The 21774-nt window shown below is 44.6% G+C and overlaps 1 protein-coding gene across 2 annotated transcripts in view; it reads right to left on the bottom strand.

Moving 5' to 3' along the window:
• Positions 1 to 21406, bottom strand: part of DGKB (diacylglycerol kinase beta) — a 1755973-nt gene extending 1734567 nt beyond the window's left edge. For both annotated transcript variants that reach the window (XM_078663763.1, XM_078663762.1), the window contains exon 1: positions 21313 to 21406. The gene's annotated coding sequence lies outside the window, so the exon portion shown is untranslated. The remainder of the gene's footprint in view (positions 1 to 21312) is intronic.
• Positions 21407 to 21774: the final 368 nt, after the last annotated feature.

Consider the following 21774-nt stretch of genomic DNA (forward strand, 5'->3'; position numbering starts at 1 on the left):
TGCTCTCGTTTATACAGTTTTTCAAGAGTTTTAAATTTATCACAGAGGTTGTCCCCACAGACGGCGCCAGCCTCTTCCGTAGCAGTAACTGTAGACCCCCCAGCCGGGGAATCATCGAACGCTTCTAGAGCGGCAACCTCTCTCCCTTTGCGTGCGCCCGCTGCCATGGCGTATGCTAAATTTATGACAGTTGTCGTACTCACTCTGCACGGAGGCTGCTGCAGTAATCGCTGCCCTTCCTCCGGTCGTGCACAACTCCTCCACTGGAAACGTTCTTTGTGGCTTGTTGCTGAAACACGGACGCCACAATTGAGACAGCCGTCCCAAAAGGCATCCGACAAAGCCCAACAGCAAACAAATGTCCCAGACGTCCAGGGGCCGAGAAAGTAACTCCCCAACGGGAGAAAGCAAAAGACTTCCGGTTGAGCGGAGGTCACGGTTTCCTGCTGCTCGGCCACTTACGAAGGAGGGATCTTCCAAACGCCGGAGAAACACTCAACCGGCTCGAAATGTATCGCTGCTTGTGCCCCGCCGCTGCGCCAGCTATCAATGATCAGCCAACTCCAACAAGGACACGGAAGACCCAGAGTGCAGGTGAGTTTTTTATTTTATCGCACACCACGCCAGGATAACGTTTCGCCCTACACAGAGGGCTTGGTCACATGGCGCAACGAAAAAAGTTGCGTGAATTTAAAGTGCTGGTGCGGCATCAGCGTCCTTACTGATTGGTTGTTACTTAAATAGACAGATTGAAAACACACTTGTAAACACTGTTTCAATACATGTGCAAATAACCGGAGCAAGGTATGGCAATAAAGTGCAAATGCTTTCACTATTCCTGTATAAATACACATTCTATATCCGGCACATTAAAAAAAAAGAAGCTGAAAAAATAAAGCGGACAGCTATATTAAATCACTGTACACGTGGTGATTAACCAAAGTATACTAATGCGACATAATTCATATATTTACAAGTTGTGCAAAAGGGCATTAACTTCTGTTAATGCGGTTTAGCTCCCAAGTAGTCACTGCATAAATGCAACATATATAATATATATATATAAGCATGTTATACATATAATATGAGGAAAATGTAAAGGTCATGGCAAGTGCTAAACCTATAACAAACATTGGCAAAGACAATAGATTTGGCATTGGACTCAGGAATGCAGGCAAACCTGTCTGGGGAATCTCTCCTTGCCTTCCATCTTGTGCAATGTTAAATCAGAGGCATTCAAATCAACTCTTTGCCTAGTAATTAATACTATGGACCAAATGTGAGGAAGAGCATCAGTAAAAAACATCCCCAGTACTTCAAAAACCTTTTTTGTTCATGTTTGCATTTGTTACCCATCTTTTTTCTCACTTTGCTATTATCTTGAGGTAATCTAAACAGCCTATGCTCTCGATATTTCCTATGTATGTGTCCAGCCAATTACTTTGTGCTTCCAACGCCTGTGCTTACTTATCAGGTATTGCTGCTGAAACAATAGGCTAGAAGCAGCCCTACCATTGGGCAGGCTGTCTGAGTTGTGATGGAACAGTGCATGGCTGTAAACTACTTTCTGAAGCATTATACTAAAACAGTTATAAATAAAGAGAGCTTTAAGCTATGTTTCTTGTGATTGTGTGCCACAGGATGTCTAAATGCACACACGGGTAAGGGTACCTATCAAAAGTACCTAATGTATCACTATCTTCAGATGCGAATAATGTTGTTTCTTTCTACAGTCATGTATCCTTAAGTGCATGCTATCTAAAAAACAAATCTCTTTATTTTTAAACTCCAGCATGAAGACTGATTCGAAAAACCTGATTGTCGCTTTTTCTTTTTTCTTTCTAATGACCCTCTCTTTTCCTTGCATCCTTTCAATACCTCCTCTCTTTGAGCACGAGTCACATGCAGGTTTGCTTTAATCTTTATTCGTGTATTTTCATAAATTGCCACAACCTGTTTGAAACATCGCAACGTGTCCTTCCTTGAATGTCATGCCTCTGAAACATAATACCTACTCTCCTCTAGAGCATATATAACCCGACCAATCATTATGAAGTCACATACACTGACTTTCCCCCACTACTGATCAAACGTAACTCGTATCGAATTATTCTAACACAAAGAAACTGGAGGGAATGAATGGACTGGTTTGCTGGAGCGCATAAAAATATTACCTGTAACCAGCAATAACCAATGACTCTATTAACCACTAAGCTTGGGTTCTGGACCACTGTGCTACCCTGCATTAAGTGCCTCGTCGGGTGTGGTAAGTGCTTTATATAATGCAATTACAATTCTCTTTGAACACTGTCACTGTAGAATCAGTAACATTACTATCACCACACGCCTTCTCCATGTGGACATTTTCTTCACTATCTTCAATCATTCCAGAGTCAACTTGACAATATCTCACATCACTCCAATCGGGATATTATTTTCATTGCCATCACACCTCATCCCCATAGCAAAATAAACTCCACCATAATCACCAACCCTCCTGAGGAGCCATTTACCATACCTGCCGTTATGCTCAATCTCTGCGGGGCCATTAATGTACGGGGCCATTCATGTAGGGGTCTTTATCATCGCTGTCATATCCGTCCATCCCTCTGGAATCGATTTAACGCAATCAAGTTTACTCCATGTAAAAGAGCTTTTATCATCTCATGATATGTCGCTTCTTAAAAACGAAAATCACTGTGGAATTATGAAATGGTGTGTTTGGTACAGTGCTGTAAACCTCAGCTGCATATTACGCTTACAGGCATTGTTATAAAATTGCTGTTAACTAAATTAATATTTGAATGTTGTGTTTAACGACTTGCACTGTAAACTGCGTGAAATAATCAATTGACTAGCATATCATACTAAAATTATATTTGTGCACAGAATTGTTAAAATGTCATAGAGCAAACAGCTAACGGGAAATGAGTGCTAATGTTTATAAATCACTGAAAACACCCTGTAAAATACTTTTTTAACAATGTTTATTTCCAATAAACATTGAATATTCACCATTTCCTATGTGTATTCCTGCTGTTTCATTACGTGTACTATTTGTACTCTGATTCTCCTACGGTCATATGTTTCTTGAGAGAACAAGAGTGGAGTATCCAAAATAGTGTTCCACAGGTGGTAAAACATCTGAGAAGTAAGGAAAGTATTTGTTGTTCCTAAATATACAGTAAAAGGCGTAATAAACTAATACTAGATTGAAGCGCTTTGACCGATAGGACATGATGGCAGATTTAGACTTCCAAGGTCTAGCATAGAGAAATGCCAAATTATTGCAACTTGTAAATACCTAAGCCCAGCAACTTGTGAAGATTTGTTTATTGGTTTAACAACACGAAAATCGTGTACAGCACAGCGACATAATGTTATTAAAATGAACAGCAGTGGACCAATAATAACAATGAATTTAAGAGCAAACAAAGCCTAAATCCACAACAGTCTAGTAGTATACAGCAACAATGCAAAATCACAATTCTTACTCCATGTCGAGTTTTTAGGATAAATCTGAGCACTGGATAGAACATTATTCCACCATTGTTCAATAGTCTATGCCCGAATATATTCAACAATGTGGGTAGTTTTTTACTGTATCACCAGTGCGCGTCTTCTTGCTGTCATCATGCCCATAGCAACCAATAGGTGCATGTCTCTACTCTCTAGGCCTGCTCCGTTCGTGCTTTTGCCTGGTATTCCCATTTTGGGATCAGAGTGTGGCAGGGTAACACTGGGAAATCCCATATAATATGAAATAAGGACTTGCATTAAAGACAGTTTGCTTTGGGGGTTCTATTCCTCTCCTAAAATCTTTTAGGGGCTGTAATAATCCTTGCAAAGTATTTTACTTGAAGAAGTCAGCACCGGGTAAACATTACAAAAGCACAAGAGGCCATTTTGGCTTTGTTCTAATCTGCCTATTGTAAGGGATTCAAATCCTGCTCCCATTTAATGTGCAGATGTATCAGAGTGTAACCAACTATCTATATATTCTATGGATCCCCTTCTTATCCAGTTGTGCCATGGTAATCTTTTTTACAAAGGAGGTAAATTCAGTTCCTTAGTTTAGTGAGTATGTGTATGTTGTGACTGTGTGTAAGTAATGATATAAATATCGTTTTTAGCAAGTACTCTGTTACCTTTTATTCAAAGGTGTTGATATGGTTCCCCTCCCATTTGTTTCCCAGCCTGATATGCCAATTAAGTTAGAGGGGTGTATGCCCTTCAGGCCCGGATCTTGTAGCAGACATACACCATGCCAAAGTGGGGTTTCAGAAGGTGGGACATCTAATTAATCAATGCCAGCAGAGTAAGGACGTTTTTAGGTCTCGATGAGTCAGCGCGCATGTGCTGCTTGGAGAGACATTTAGTAGCAGCTTTTGGAAGTGCTCCCAAAGCGGCCACCAGCTTGCGCTCACGCGCACAAGCACGTGCGCAGCTGTGCGCGCATCTCTTGCATGCTTTAGCGCGTCATCACGATCACTTTCGCTTTCACAACGATCGTGATCGCGATGACTTTCTCTTTCACGGCCGAGCGGTGTTACTATTACTGCCGCACGGCCAATGCTTGTTTATCGTGGTCTGATCCTTTAGAACGAAGTAAAAACCACATGGATGCCAACATTTTTAGTCCTCCACTACTAAAGAGCACACTTTTGTGTTTGAAATTCGTTTTCGACATCCAGACATCTGAAGTTGGCCTGTGTCCCTTGTGTAAAAAGTACGTCCACTCTTGTTCTCGTATTTGCATTTTTGTGCGTCTGGCTCTCGTATTCCATCTTAAATGTAGGACTAACACAAATGCAAAATGCACAGATACAGTTCAGCACTGCATATGCTGCTGGCGCCCAATAAAGAACAATTTGAGATCCCGGCTCTTCCGTTCAAACTGTGTGCTGTACACAGCCGCAATGTCAGTGGTAATTCAGGCAATAGGAAGCCCAGCACCTGACATTAAAGAGAACGGCGGCACTGTATTTTTAAAATGCGTGTCATCTCTATAAGTTTAAGGGAACTCACAAGAAAAAAGCTTTGATAATCCTCAACCCACGGCCACGCCCCCACACACAAACACACAGAGACCTAACAATCAAATGCAGGCATTATTGTATGCTGGACGGCTGATGCTTGGGTCACTGTACTCCGGCTTGGGAGTCGTGGGACGGCCAAGGTGGGCACATAGCATCATATGTTGCCAGTTGGTTAGCTATAGTCCGGATAAACCTGTACAGACCCACAGTATCAGGCAGCGTTAGCCATGAAAAAAGTCCAGTTGACCTAAGGATTGTACCTTGCAAGGTTCTTGGAATAACCAGGTCAAAATCTAAACTGGGACAACTCCGCATTGCATCCTTCAGGAAACCAAAATTACAAGGATTGAACTTTCTGATCGGAGCACCTGTATTTCTATAGTGCTTTAAGCCAGCCATCTGAGAAGGCAGTATGTAAACAAACAACAAGCCTTCCAGATGTAAAACAGGCATTATTACATGGTTTCTGTCCAGCTTCTACTTTTCATAAACACGCTATATATTGCACTGGAGCAGCCATACACCTGGCCACCTGATGAGGTGCGCAATGAGTCTTTTACGGTAATAAGTTGCTCAGCGCATGCCATAAACTGGAAAAGTTGCATTGCTGGCACATAGCTGCCTCTATTGGAATTTACTAATTGCTGCTCTTTTCACCCAGAAAAAATGTCCTACGTGTTGATTGTGGAGAGACAGGAGGCTGAGTCAACCAGGACAGGATACACATGTAAAACTCCGGAGTATTGTCTCCAGTAGGTGCATAAACCCACCATTGTACCATACTGCTATTATAACCCATGTGTCCAGGTGAGCCCCAGATCCCAATACAGCTGTCTAATACACTGAACTATCTCACTGGCCTGGGGTGCAAGTTAGACGATTTTCGGCTGCTGGATAAAGGCTATGACCGTTGTACCGTTTATTGCTCTCGTGACCTGCAATTTATAAAAACATCTCTGCAGCAGACACCCAAAACAATGCACTAACTATCTGGGATGTAAAACTGTGACCTCCATGTTACAGGCAGCTCTGTTTAGCAGAAGCCCAAACTCACTCACTGCTAACTTTGGGATCAGTGGCCTTCAGTGTCATATGCTGCCATTACGAACCGACCAGGCTATCTCAGTTTTATTTCAATCTATTCGACCCTGTAGCCTTTAGTCAACAATTATCTATGCAGCATGTACCAAGGCTACTGAGCTATTAAAAGGCCAGTCCCACCTGTAGGTCACACAAACATGTCTTTAGCAAGTGCATGGACCCACTCTTCCAGGCAATCTGGATCTGCAGATGTCAGAGACGGTATTGTGTCAATGGTGCTGTCTTAAAACTGTTAGAACATGTGACCTGCAGCTCAGACACAGATTGCAGCAGCAAAACCCATCGGTACGCTTTACTGGGGTTTGAAAGTAACACCTGTAGGTCATACATGGGTATCTTTAGTAGATGCACAGGCTACTCATGCAAATCACACCTGCAGCCTCCTAGACGGCATAGACATTTGGACCTGCATCCAGGGGCGGACTAAGACAATAGGCCCAGGCACCAAAATGAAAGTAGCCCTTGTAGCAAAATATATAGCTAAAAAAGTGGAACAAATTTGCAAATCACGGTAGTTTTCAACATGTAAAAACCCTCTGCATATGTATTTTACAAGATATGGGCGACTACATGCATTTGTGATTCTTGTAGGTAATGTTTGTGGTAATACCAGAGAACAAACAGGCCTAACAGATCACAAAACCGGCCCACAAAAATTAAACAAACATTGGCATAGCCAATAGGTCTCAACTTTGGGACCATACAAGTGTTTATCCATGCAACAGTTGTTGCACCAAGGATATTGTGCTGCATAACTAAATGCTTATGAGGTCCCAAAAGCGAGACCTTTTGGCTATGCCAATGCTTGTTGTGACTGGTTGCAGGTTCTGTGGACAAACACGGCCATACAGTAAATTCAATACCCCATAGTTACCCAGCGGCTCTAGGTCTGATCTGTCATTTGGATTGTCATGGTCTGGGAACATGCCACAGTTAATGAGGGTTAGTTGTATAGCATTATCTGATGTCTGCCAGGGCCAGCCGCAGCCCGTGCAGGTAAAAGTTGTGGGGCGGTGGGGCTGGGTGAGGGGGGATTTTGACAGACGAATTCGAGGGAAAATTAAATAAATAATTACATTTCCCATTTCATCATCCATCAAAATCCCCCTTCACCTGGCCCCACCTCTCTTACCAGCACAGGCCGCGGCTGGCTAGGCCTAAACCAAACTGCAACAGTTGTCATCTCTCCCATTGAGCTTTAATTTCTTTCCAGATATGCTTCACAAATCTTCATGAAATGAAGTCTGATGCACTAATGTCTCGGTCAAAAGAGAAATATTGTATAACAAAATATTAATTTGATTCTTTTTTATTGAATCCCATTGTTGATTATACTTATAGTTTGAATCCATCAAATGTTTAACATCAAGATGATGGTTGATGTATACTCATTGCATAGACGTTTCTGTGGATCAATGTTGAGTCAATCAAGAATTTATACGTAATAGATAACATAGATAAAGTGCAAGGACAGAGTCTGTATGTAATGCAAAATAAATGCATGACCCTTGATTTATCAGACTAGCTAAATTTGACAAGATGTACCATGTGACTGTTGATGGCATTTCAGGATGATTCCCTTCTTGTACCATTATCTCATCAAGACCCTTACATTTTCCTTGAAAGGGAAAAGGGTGAAAAATTCTAAATTCTAATACAGCTCGGCTTATTCTCTGTTTCTGAACCTGTGCATTCAACATAGCTGTTTGAGGTACATTTTGACCTCAAAGGCACATTTTGCTGTACGTTTTTACCACAAATGGCACATAATTCCACAAAATGCATTATTCTGGGATGTTTGCATAATGAGAAATGACCTAAATTGCATTAATTTACGCCAGTGTCACCTAAATTTCACTCGCTTAGTAAAGGTTCCCAAGCGCATTTCTACCCATTTATTCAGCTGTTTGCCCGGCTGTATGCAATCCAACACTGCATCTTACTCTTCAAATCCAAGATGGGGATTCCCTTTTGCATAGCCTGTGCACCAACGCACAGGTGTGCACAAGGAAATAAGTAGTACCTTCCTTTGTGGACACTCAAAACTGATTCTGAAGACAGCTTCCCTCCCAACGGGTTTAAAGCCAGCCTGGCTGGGGGAACACAGGTTTGCCTTCCCCACGTCTCAACTTCTATTTACTGGAGAATGTTTGGGCCCTTTTACAAATTGATACTGATCCTGAGCTCACCCTAAATTGCCTTCCTGCAAAACATCCCCCACACCTCTACCATTGTTTCTGCTCTGGGAATAGTTTTTAGACATCATTAAGGTCAGGCCCTTGTTGGGTAGCTGCTGAAGATTTAATGTAAACTAGCCACCAAGAGGTCCGGAAAGGGAACACTAACTTTCCAAAAGTTGATTTTGTTAAATATTTATTACAAATTCAACCTAACTATTGGACCATACAGCTTTAATAAATATAAAACCTGTGGATGAATCATTTTAGCAGGTTTTCTCAAACCTGGAATAGCAGAACTAATATTTTAATCTGTTCTCTAAATTTCACATAGGAAAGCCTGAGCCACCTACAGTGTAAATAGCTTTTGCTGACTTGTCCTCATACGAGAGTTAGGCATGTCAGTCAAGGATTAGCAACATGTTTTAGGTGTGACAGTACATACTTTGGCACTGGACAGCAGTTCCCCAGTCTGCGGAGTCTTAAGACCAAAAATAAAAATGCCGTGAAAAATGGGAGTTGCCATTCAAAAATTGCTATTTTATCACACTCTCTATGAAAATAAGAGTATTTAGCTTGGTTGCTAAGAGTCTTATAGTATCACAGTTGATCTTTGCACTTCAAGAGCTGATCATCAGGATAAAGAAGTCCGCAATAGACAAGAATAAGCATTCTTGTGCAAAGTTATTATGTTTCTAAGTGGAAAGTAAGCCTGATAATGTTAATATACTCCACTTTACGCCTTTAGATTGACCTAGGGCAAAATAAGTAATATGCATTATCATTTTGGTCCAAAATATTCGAATACATCTACAGGTTGGGATTATTGTAGTCAGAAACAAAATATTGCCCTTCTACCCTCAGGACAACAGATTTCAGCAGTACCCACTCTCAAACGTGGTACTGGGTGGGACACAATTGGGGCTAGAGAAATGAGAGAAGGTACACATGATAGTACAAGTAGTTATCCCACTGGTGACATTGCAGTAAGTAATATCAGATGTTCTTTTAACATGAACGACATCAATAGAAATAATATCAAACAGCCTTTCATCCTAATGAACTCATATACCCGGTTTACAAAAATCATACAATTTCACAAAAAACTAATACACCACTTTAAATTCTCACAGTGACATGAGAGGTAAAGGGACCCTGATTCTCAGTGCCAAAGCATAACGGCCCCTAAATGATGCCTTTTCTTACAAGTACTGAGCCACTAAAGGAGTGACCCACAGTTACCTAATAGATACTGTGGCAGAATTTTTGCTAGTAAAAGCATGTAACAACACTAGTGAGGGTTCCATTTGTATTAGACTGCACTTTGGGAGGGGACAGTTACAGGATTACAGAGGATGATAGATAAAACTTGTGGTCTGGAACTGTGCCCACTGGTAACCAATAACAGATGTCCAATTATGACATCAGGATAGGAAACCCATTTATCACTGTACATTTAGACAACATAGGACCATTGGGTGGCTCAGTACTTCCACTGCAGATGCATGTGAATATTTATGAGCCCATCAAGTCAAATACAGGTTTATCAACCTTTCATCTGAGTTTGGTAAACAAAGCATTATTGAGTAGCATAGTTAAAAAACATGTTGCTAGTGTTTTGAACCATTGACTGTTAAGTTATTCTACTAAAAATAAACAAACAAATGGAGGAGTACCCCCAGGAGGTGCTTCAATCCCTTCTATCAAAAGAAGGAGAAAAAGGGAGGTGCACTAGAATGTCTAAAAGGACAGATTCATCCTTTGTTTAGAAGACCCCTCACTTACCAACCTAGTTGGTGACATGCTTCATCATCGGGGTCCCACCCGGACAGCCGAGTGCCATCTGGGTGTGCTGCGACACCTGACTACAGTGGAGCGGGTTTGTTTTTTTGGTTTTTATGTGTGAATAAAATGAAGTGTGGTGATTTTAAAAAATTGTCCAGTAAGCTACTCACTATAAAAACTTTATTCTGGAGTGTCTGGGCAACTATAAAAAATGATTTTAGCTGGACACCAATGCCTAATTAGGTAGGACTCAGGTGTTCAAGCTAGTGTGGTGAAGGTAAAAAATGTGGTCTACATGTTTCAACCGCTGATATAAATATGGGGTTTTCGTCAGGACTCGGCTGTCCGGGTGGGACCCCGATGATGAAGCATGTCACCAACCATGTTGGTGAGTGAGGGGTCTTCTAAACAAAGGATGAATCTGTCCTTTTAGACATTCTAGTGCACCTCCCTTTTTCTCCTTCTTTTGATAGAAGGGATTAAAGCACCTCCTGGGTGTACTCCTTCATTTGTTTGTTTATCATTAACCAAGGGGACTAGGAGTATTCCCGTTATACATAGACATATAAAAATACCCTTTCTCTCCCAGTGTTTTTCTAAAGTACAGCATTGGAGCAGCAGGGCCTGATCCATGCCTGGTTTTCAGTATACCCTCATAAGATACATTTAAATGCAATTAATCAAAATGGAGCTCATTTACATAGTAAGTGATTAAACAGACAATGTAGCGTGTATTCAGCCCCTCAGGTGTAGGTTGGCCACTTTTAAACTACAGGAACACAGCGTATCATCTCCCTCACCAATGACCCAACATCACCAGACACAACTTCCAAGAAGGGATGAAAGTCGTCGCCACCTGGATGAAGAAGAGCTGCATGAAACTCAACTATGAGAAAACAGAAGTCTTCATCCTTGGCTCCACCCCCTCCGCATGGGACGACTCCTGGTAGCCCCCCACGCAAGGAACTCTCCCACCCTGACAGACCACACATGGAACCTCAGCATCATACTAGACTCATTGCTCACAATGAACAACCAGATCAACGCTGTATCCTTGGCCTGCTTCAACACCTTCCGCATACTCCAAAAAATGTTCAGACGGATCCCATATGAATCCAGAAAAACTGTCATGCTCACTCTCTTCGGTAGCAGACTGGCAACGCTCTCTATACCAGAATCAACAAGAAACTACTTTGCAAGCTCCAGACCTTCCAGAATGCCACAGCCAGACTGATCCTAGATATCCCCGTCACAGCCACATCACCCAACACCGCCACAATCTCCACTGGCTCCCTATTGAAAAAAGAATAACATTTAATCTCCTCAGTCACGCATACAAGGCCCTCCACAACACGGGGCCAACTTAACTGAATGACCACCTCTCCTTCCACGCACCCAAAAGACACCTCCGATCAGCTGACCTCTCTCTGGCCACTGTTCCGCATATCTACAAGACCAGAACGGGAGGAAACTCCTTCTCCTATCCCTCAACCAAGGCTAGAACAACCTTTCCCTCCACCTCCGGCAAGCTCCCACACTGCTCCAGTTCAGGAAATACCTCAAGACCTGGCTCTTCGGATGACCCCTGCACTCAACAGAACTACCCGGCCTTCCCCCCTGCACCTTGAGACCCTCGCGGATGAGTAGCTGCTGTTTACCAACCCTTGATAGATTGACAGGAACCCCATGACAAGTTGCAGTGGGGGCTCAAAATGCGGGAACATTTTTTATATGCCAAACACACTCACGAGGCAGAATATAAACAAATATGTGTCTAATATCCTTTTGCATCCATTGTCGGTATTGCCAGACCAAAATATCTTTGCCTGAGTTAATGCCCACCCTGATATGTTCCGAAGAAGGCCATGGAATATCCAGAATACTTAATGTGACAACACTAGGATACATGCAGCATATATTTGAAATGCCCTTGAATCTCGCCCAACCCAGAACAAAAATGTCACCATAAATATTGTTACCTCCTTAATGGAAACAGTCACGCTGCTAGCCTCTTCTAGGACTAATTTTATGGTGCTAGGGGACCTGAACTTGCACTTCAACGATACGGCGGACTCAGTGGCTGTTGATCTGCAGTGTGACCTCAATGCTTATAATCTTAGTTTAAGCAATTTAGGAGCCTCGCATATGAAGGGCCACCTTCTTGATCCCATCTTTTCGAATATCTCGAACCTTAAGGCCTTGCCCGCCTGCCCTCTGCCGTGGTCAGACCATTTTCTGGTCCCGGTAATTCTGCAGTGTGATCTAAGACCCGCCCCTGCTCAAAGGGTTTATATCTGGGAGAGAGCCTGGTCCAGGTTATCAGTGGATAACTGGATTGCCAAACTCGAGGACTCTTGTCCTCCTTTAGCCTTGGACCCGGTTGTAGCCGACAGGGATTTCGATCTGTGGGTGACCAATTTCCTGGACGCCATCCTCCCTAAAAAGAGAGTGGCAAAGAGGGGAAAGAGAATGGGTTCTGCTCCATGGTATTCACCGGAACTGCGAATCCTTAGGAAGGAATGCAAAAAGTTGGAGAGGGCCTGGAGGAAAGACTGGGGGGTGGTCAGTCGGGAGGGATAGCGTGCAGCAATTAGAGAATATAAAAAAGCCCTTCGTGGTGCTAAGGCCCACTTCTTTGAAGAAAGAATAAAAAGCTCCTCCAACTCGTCAAGAGAGACTTTTAAAGTAATAAAGGAGATCCTCAAAATCCCGGAGCCCCCGGTGACTTATGATAGCCCCGCTGAGAAGTGCAAGGAGTTGGCGGCGTACTTCCATTCGAAAATAGAGATTATCATAAGTGCGTTGCCTCAGTCTGTGCAGAGCACAGACTTGGGTAATCAGGTAGGAGGAGATCGTGCCATATTGGACACTTTTGGCCCAATATCTGTGGCAGAAGTCATGAAGGAGTTGGGGTCTATGAAGAGTGGTTCTCCTGGGGATCCTGCCCCTATGAGGTTTCTGAAGCAGGTGTCTTCTGTCATCGCGGCTCCTGTTACAAACTTAATCAATACTTCCCTTGCCCAGGGTGTGGTGCCGCCAAGCTGGAAAAGAGCAGTGGTAAAGGCTCTCTTGAAGAAACCTAATCTGGATTCTTCGGATTTGGCAAACTTCAGGCCCATCTCTCTGCTGCCGGGACTTGGTAAGATAGCTGAAAGGCTGGTTAACCATCGTCTGTCAGCCTTTCTGGAGTCCAACGGTCTGCTACGAGAGTCACAAATGGGTTTTCGGCCAGGGCAGGGCACTGACACCGCCCTATTGGCAGTCGTTGAGGAAGCTAGGAGCATCTTGGATTCAGGAGGGTCAGTGGCAGTGATCCTCCTGGACCTCAGTGCGGCTTTCGACACTGTGAACCATCAAGTGTTGATCCAACGGCTGTCCAATGTGGGGGTTGTGGGAGTGGCACTGCAGTGGCTCCGGTCATTCCTGTGCGGTCGGACCTATCAGGTCTGGGAAGGCAGCGAGCGGTCAACATCCATCCCCCTCCAGTGTGGGGTGCCACAGGGCTCTTCTTTGAGCCCCACATTGTTTAATGTGTATATGGCCCCCCTGGAGGACGTGGTAGCCCCATTTGGGATAAAAATTGTCAGCTACGCTGATGATACTCAGCTGGTGGTTGCTTTGTCCCAACTGGTGAAGAACCCGGATTCGCTGCGCCTATGTATGGCCAAAGTGCATGCCTGGATGTGCGAATCAGCGCTTAAATTAAATGGTTCCAAGACCGACATAATGCTGCTAGGGCATAAGATTCCCCTACTCCCTTCGACCATCTGGCCCAGTTGCCTGGGCGAGCTTCCCAGCCCTAAGCAGGAGATCAAGAGCTTGGGGGTGTGGTTAGAGCAAGACCTCTCTTTTAAGACCCAGGCTAAGAAAACGGCAGGGATCTGTTTCGGGCTCCTTCGTTCAGCCCGTAAAGTCTTGCCCCTCCTCCCTCTGACATCAAGGAAGTTACTTATCCAGGGTCTGATCATCTCAAGGCTTGACTATTGCAATGCTATTTTCCTTGGGGCCCCTGAAGCTACGTTCAGTAAGCTTCAGCGGGTACAAAATGCCGCAGCCAGGATGCTGACGAATGTGCCAAGGAGACAGTCAGCCAAACCTGCTCTGAAGTCATTGCATTGGCTTCCGGTGCGGGAGAGGGTGAAATTTAAAGCCCTCTGCACAGCACATAGAATCCTCCAGGGGAGGGGACCTCCCATTTTAAAGAATTTAGTGGTGCCATATAAGGCAAACAGAGCTTTGCGATCTGACCAGAAACATATGCTTCAGGTCCCTAGGGTCAATAGGGCTCGTACTGGGGGTAGAAGATTCTCGGTTCACACAGCCACCCTCTGGAATGCGCTTCCATTGAGGATGCGATTAGAGACTTGCACTCTTCGTTTCCGGAAGCTTTTAAAAACATACTTATTCCCTATGTGATGTGATTGATTTGGCTCTGTGGTTATCGTTGCCGTTTGGTTAAGCGCTGGGATGCCCGAGGGTAACTACGCGCTATATAAGATTCCAAATAATAATAATAATAATAAATAATAATATGAGGGAAGGAGACAAATATTACTAAAGTGAGCAAATGATTGCAGGTGGGTGGCACCTGCACTAATTTTTGGTTATTGTGAGTTAGTTTTCATCATCAGACTTTAACCTAACGCAAGAAGAAGAAAGGAAACCTAGCGCAAGAAAAAGAAAGGACGAACAGGGAAAAAGAAGGAAGAAGTGAAAAATAGGAAAACAGTGTGAAAGGGTGTAAGAAGGCATGAAAAAGACGCTGCAAAAGATAAACATTAATTATAGAGTGGTGGACTAAAGAGGAATAATGTGCAATTAAAACTATGAAGACTTGGTAGTTAGCAAATACTGCATTGAAAAATGGTGGGCTCCTAAAAAAAATAATGAGTCCCTAACCTGATTTTAATTTTTACTTTTATTCATTTATTTATTTATTTGCAAAGTTATTTATTTGCAATGTAAGTTTTTGAGATCAACAAGCTCTGATAGTGGTTAGCATATTGTACAATTCATGAGAGTAGTGCTTGGACTCCCATATGGGTTCATAGGAAATTAATAGGAAAGCTAGGAACTCTTCAGATAGTATGCACATAGTTTATATAGCAAGTGTTTATGTTTCAAGTGATTTGCACTGTACAGACTGGGAACAGAACACTCTGTAGGCGCAACCCTCTGAGAAGACGCAGTAGTGTCATGGGCATTAATGCAAACAATGGAAATCTACTTCTACTCCATGTTGAGTCATATAAGGCAGCAACAAATAGGATGAGTAATTGCCCACATTGCTGGGCCTTGGTACCACTGCACCTGCTGCACTAATGATAGCAACATCCACTGATGACTCTGACAAAGATACATGGCTAGTTAGATGCTGACAGCTTCTGGCCTTCTACAAGATTCTGAGGATAAGAGTGATAGCAATGTTTTCAGGGTGTTTCCAGATGTTAAGGCGGCAGAAGGGGGTCCTTGTTCATGCGGAAAGGCTCTTCTGGGGAATGGACATCGTAAATGGGATAATTCTCACCCCATAATGGCAAACTTAAAACAAACTGAGTTATTTGTGGGTAAGCTCACCAACATGTGCAATGTCTTTGCCATGTAGAAGAGGAATGACATTTCTCTGCCTTTCGTCTAGATGTGTATGGAGGCCTCATTGTGTCCTGGTGACCCATGGGCGCAGGTGTAGCCTAGTGCGCCAGGTGCAGTGACGACAGTACTCAGCAGACTGAGAGGCCCACTGGACCGTAAATATAGCTGTTTTACTATCAAAGGAGAGGGTGCCCCCCTGTTCACTGCTTGCGTGGCACCTCAGCTTCTCGACAGTCTATGAGCATAGGCAGGGCTGGCTTTAGTGCTGGTGGCACCAGGTGCAACAATCATTTTTGGCACACCCATGACCTCCTCCTCGGATTCTATCACTACCACTGGGCATAAGCGCCCCTCATCTCTCCATTTGTAAATTATTGCTAAACACAGTGCATCCCCTGAGGTCAGCACCCCCTCTACAGGTCAGCGCCCAGTGCGGCCGCACCAGTCGCACTGCCCTAAAGCCGGCCCTGAGCATAGGTTTATGTTTAAAACTCTCAACCCTCAATCATCACTGGTCTTCTACAGAGTGTTGTTCCCTATTTTGGACTTGATTTTAAATATGAGTACTCTATAGGTACTATCAGTGATAAAATCAACATGATTTCCGGTTCCTAAAATAAAGTTGTAACTTCATTCACTTTGTCTGGTCACCAACTCTTCCGGTGCTGATTTATATTGTTTGTTGAGTGAGAAGAACCTAACTTGTGGATGCTGGAGCACTGTACTGAAGGAAAATAAAATTATTCAGGTCATTTTCCTAATAAAAAGCAAAGCCTTACGTGCAACCGAAGAAGTTAGAAGAAAGGCAGGAATCCCTGAAAAGTAAGTCCTGCAGCCGCATTTAAAGGCGACTGTTATTTAATAATCTGAGAAACAATCTTGAGGCATAAAAGAAGGACTTGAAAAGTGAATTACAGATTGATCTGTTCAATTTAGTGTACAGCGTGGTGGGCTCCCATTCGAAATATACCTAAATCAGAAACTAGCCTCGGGTGACAAAGCAAATGTTTGCTGATCTAACCTCACTCATTATTCACCGAAATCTCTGATACCATCACCCTTCACAATATTGACCTGTTCTTCCTAACAGAGACCTGGTTCAATGATACGTCTCACTCTATGTTTGATCTCCTATTACCCACAGGCTACTCTATCTTCAGGAATGACAGACCTATCAAAGTTGGGGGAGGTGTTGCAGTCATCTTTAGAAACTCCCTTCAACTTAAGGCTTTTCCCATCAGCGCCTTCCGCACTTTTGAATGTCTATCTCTTGAGCTTCAACTACACCGCCGCTCACCCCTCAGATTCCATGTCATATACCGCCCACCTGGCAGCGGCCCTTCGTTTATGGAGGAACTCACTGACTTCATCAGCGACCAATACTCGCAAAGTGACAATCAGACCTTCGTGGGTGACTTCAATCTCCACTGGGGCTCTCGGCAAGACTCGTCCGCGAACCTGCTGGCCACATTCCTCTCTACAAACGATCTTATCCAACACTTCACAGAAACAACACACTCTAAGGGCTCAATCCTGGACCTTGTTATTTCTAAAGCAGGCATGCTTTCTATCGCTACCCCTATTCACGTAGACTGGTCTGACCACCTCCTCATTTTATTCTCTCTTCACCTAGCACACTCTGTAACTCTTGGCCAATCTAAGAGGGCTACCTCCTGGTTCCATGACACTAAAAATATTGACACTGTTTCCCTCTGTGAATCAGCTTTGCTGTCACTTCCATGGCTAGACCCGAACCTAGATGTTGACGATCTCACCTCCCAATGCCTCTCAGTCCTTGCAGTAGAGATCAATAATGTCTCACCTCTCCAAAGCAAAAAGAAAAGGCCCATTCCCTCAGCGCCTTAGTTCAACAAATCCCTCTATGAAGAAAGGAAGCACCTACGACTCCTGGAGAAACAATGGAGGCAAGCACCTTCCACCAATAATTTGGCCACGTTTCGTTCAGCAAGATCCAAGTACCACAAGCACATCTTCCTTGGGAAAGCATCCCACTTCAGAACCCTCCTTGACTCACCCAAAAATAGACCCAAAAAACTAATCGATCTCATCAAGAATATTAACTGCTCTCCCCCAACCGCCAAGTTGGAGGATTCTACAAAGAAAGCTGCTGATTTCGCTGTATTCTTTGACAAAAAAGTGAAATCACTTGTGGATCAGGTCGCTCATCCTACCCCTCCAGAGGAGCGCAAATCACTAGCCATTTGGCAGAACTTTGACCCCATTTCTGAAGATGTCCTCCTCAAGTGCATCCTCGAAACAAAGCCCTCCAACCATTCTCTTGACCCCATCCCTAGTGCCATTGCCATTGACTTCAATACCCATTCTCTTCCCTATTGGACCACTCTGGTCAACCTCTCCCTCTGTCAAGGCTCCCTTCCTGTTCCCTTCAAAACTGGGCAGGTCAGCCCTCTGCTTAAAAAACCCACTGCGGATGCGAATGACCTCAACAACTTCCGCCCCATCACTAACCTACCCTTTCTTGCGAAGATCACAGAAAGATGTGTTGCGAAACAACTCTCTCGTCATATCAAGGACAATGATCTTCTTGACAATTTTCAGTCCGGCTTCATCCAAAACTGCAGCACTGAAACAGCCCTGCTGCAAGTGATTGATGATGCGCTGCGGATACTCGATTCGGGGGGTCTTGTCTTCTAATTCTCCTTGACCTTTCTGCAGCCTTTGACACTGTCAATCACAACACCCTCCTCAACACTCTTCAACAGAGAATGGGCATGGAGGGCACTGTACTCAAATGGTTTGCTTCCTTCCTCTCTGATAGATCCCAAATGATCAAAATAGCGGTCAGTCTTTCATCTCCTTTGGCGGTGGGTCAAGGTGTTCCTCAAGGCTCTATACTTGCCCCCACATTGTTCAATCTCTATTTGGAACCACTAGGAAATCTCCTAAGTAAATCTGGGGTACACTATCATCTCTACGCAGACGACACTTAAATCTATCTCAAGGTTGCCTCCACTCATGATCTCTCCGTCCTAAGCTCTACTTTGGACTCCATTCAAAGCTGGATGTCAACACATCAACTGATTCTGAATCCCTCCAAAACTGAATTCCTCCTCCTCTCCTCCTCACTTTCTCCTCCCCCGGTTCAATCATGGATGGACCAGATGAATCTACTGAACAATAAACCCATCATTGTCGACAGCGCAAAATCCCTTGGTGTCATCCTCGACACAAAACTCAATCTACTCTCCCACATTAATTCAATTGCAAAGTCTGCTCAATACCAACTGCACCACCTTTGGGGGATTCGTCGCTTCTTCCCGGAGCATGACCTTAAAACTCTGGTCCAATCGCTGGTCCTCTCCAGACTGGACTTCTGCAATTCTCTTCTTACTGGCCTCCCCAAATCCCACCTGTCCCCCCTCAAGTCTGTTCTCCATTCAGCATCTCATTTTATTTATCGGGCCAAAAGAAGCGACCACATCACACCCATGTTATCCACCATCTGCTGGCTTCCCATCGAGGCAAGAGCTATCTACAAGACTGCCTGCATTACCCACAAAGCCTTGCACTCCTCCTCTCCTCGCTACCTGGCGAATAAACTGAAACTCTCGGGAGGCTCTAGACCATCACGAAATACGGAAAATCTACTGCTTGAACCGCCCACTTTCAAGAAAGAAAGATCGATGGCCCAATCCTTTTCAGGCAGCGCAGTGAGAATCTGGAACTCACTTCCGCCCCAACTTCGGACCACCACCTCCTCCCAGGCCTGCAAAACTGACCTCAAAGTTCTCCTCCTTCAAAGACACTTCCAAACTTAATTCACGCCCTCTCTTTTACCTGAAGGAAGACCTTCCATTATAGAAAATTCTTCTTTCCATGACTATGGAAGTGCCTTCCCAGTGTGTTCTTGTGGTTTGAGAGTCTGCCATTTATTGCAGTATTATCCTTCTACCTATGTTTGGCACTCGTTTATAACATGCACACGTCACTTTTCTCTTGTATCACACTGTTTGCTACGTCTTACATTTTGTTTGCTTTCGATTCTTGCACAAATGCCACCATTGCCTACATAATGTTTGTTTTTGTGTTTGAGGGTCCTCCATTTATTGACGCTTTTGTAACCTGCACACGTCACTTTTTTTCTCCTGTAATGCACCGTTTGCTACCTCTTGTATTTTGTTGGCTCACAATTGTCACTTTTGCCTCATGTAATGTAACGTTTGCTTTTGTAATTTGCTCACTTGTAATGTTCTCTTGTATCAGTTCTGTTCCTATTGTGAATCGCTCTGACACCTTCGGGTAAAGTCCGCACTATATAAAAATGCATAAATAAATAAATTGTGGTCGTCACGACCTGTACTTAACGTGTTGTATTGTATCAGTTTCTTGACGCATGTTCAGCTCATTGGGGCTTTAGAAAGAACACAGTGCCAGAATTGCCAAATACACGTAAAATACTTTAAATGAATAATCACAAACGCTCAGTAAGCAACGACCCACTGTTTGCTGCAGAGCAGCGACTGAGCACAAACGTGGCCATTCATTATGCAGAGGGAGAGGTGTCTTTTATCCAAGCGTGCCGCTTGATTCGCCACTGTAACTTAGAATGACACGACCACCTACCCTTGTTAGCATCAGCCGACTGCGCTTACCTTGTGACACTGCATTTGAGCACAGAAAGCATTTTTTTTTTTACTTTGCTTTCTCGCTGGTGCGAAAAAAGAAACATCACGTCAAGTGCATTCATTTGAAGTTTGATGCATTTCCACTTCTCTCTGCCGAGCATTCCCCTAATGGCCCGCCGCCTCTCTCTGGAGAAGCAGGCAGCCGTCGGCGTCAGAAGACTGTCATGTGAACAGTATACAGCTGCAACACCGGCCGCTCACTGCCTCCTTTGAAAAACGATGCATGCCACAATCCAGAACTGCCATACCCGTGCGCAGAAAAAGTTGAATGGTACCAGATCTCAAGGTACGTGGTGTTACCCCGTTACAGAGCCAGCCAGAAGAAAGCAAAATGTCACTCGATATTACAGTAAGCAATATTTAAGCATGCTTGTCATGTGACCATTCATATACACCCAGTAAAAGAAGGCGGCAGGATCTTAATGTACATCATCTCCCACCTCCTTTCAAGAAATGGCTAGGAGCACGCCTTAGGCACAAACTGGTGGAAAATCTTTGACTCGAAGATGCAAACCCCAATGGTTCTTTATCGAGACTGTTCATTCTTCCACGGACACACATTTTATCTGCATGTTGCAATGACAGCTGGCAAAACAACGCTCGCCGGGGTTCTCAGAAACAGCAGTAAACACCCTTTTCATTCATTTTCTGCCTGCACCTCACCAATCTGTCAGCCGTGAGTCGACAACGTAACAAGCAGCGGCGTGTGAGAAGACAGGAGGGCTGCTGGGCCAGGGCGAGCAGAAGCCCGCGGTACCTGTTGTTAATGTCTGACACCTATGCACGCAGCCCCACGGGAGGCGATGCGCGCTCGGCGCATACAGGCAGGTATTGGCGCACTGGGCTAGCGCTGGACACCCTCACTCGGGCACTGCCGCTGACATGAGCTGCAATGTATCTGTTGCAAGAACACTCATTCCGAGCACAGGGTCTCCCAGGTGCCCCTCTCACCTGAAGTTGGCAGGGTGTGCGCTGCTCCCCGACAGTGCGTGGCGTTGACCCTCACTCCCCCTGGAGCTAACCCCGTCCTTGCAGATGCAGCCGGCGCAGCGCGCGCCTCCTGAGCCGGGCGAGGATCCGCTGTGTTTGTGTCAGTGTCTCCCCCTCCCTCCCCCCCCCATCACTCGCCAGCACTGGCTGACGTCACGGCTGCGCTCTGCCGCCTCTTCCCTTTGCCTGGCTCCTCGGAGCATCGGCCGGCAGAGGTATCCCTCGGCCTCCGGCTCTGCCTACCGGAGACGCACCTGCAGTGCGGTGCGCCTCTGGCCACCCCCAGGGCGCACCCCGGCCCGGCGGCGTGACTGCATCCACTGCACGCTGTTCACAGGCAGAATCTCGCCGTCTACTCCCCGTAGGTTAAATCCATCAACAAGGCAACTCAGACCTGGCCAGCGGAGGGACACGTCGCTCTTT

The sequence above is a fragment of the Lissotriton helveticus genome, chromosome 10, assembly GCF_964261635.1.
Source record: "Lissotriton helveticus chromosome 10, aLisHel1.1, whole genome shotgun sequence".
NCBI classification, from domain to species: Eukaryota; Metazoa; Chordata; class Amphibia; order Caudata; family Salamandridae; genus Lissotriton; species Lissotriton helveticus.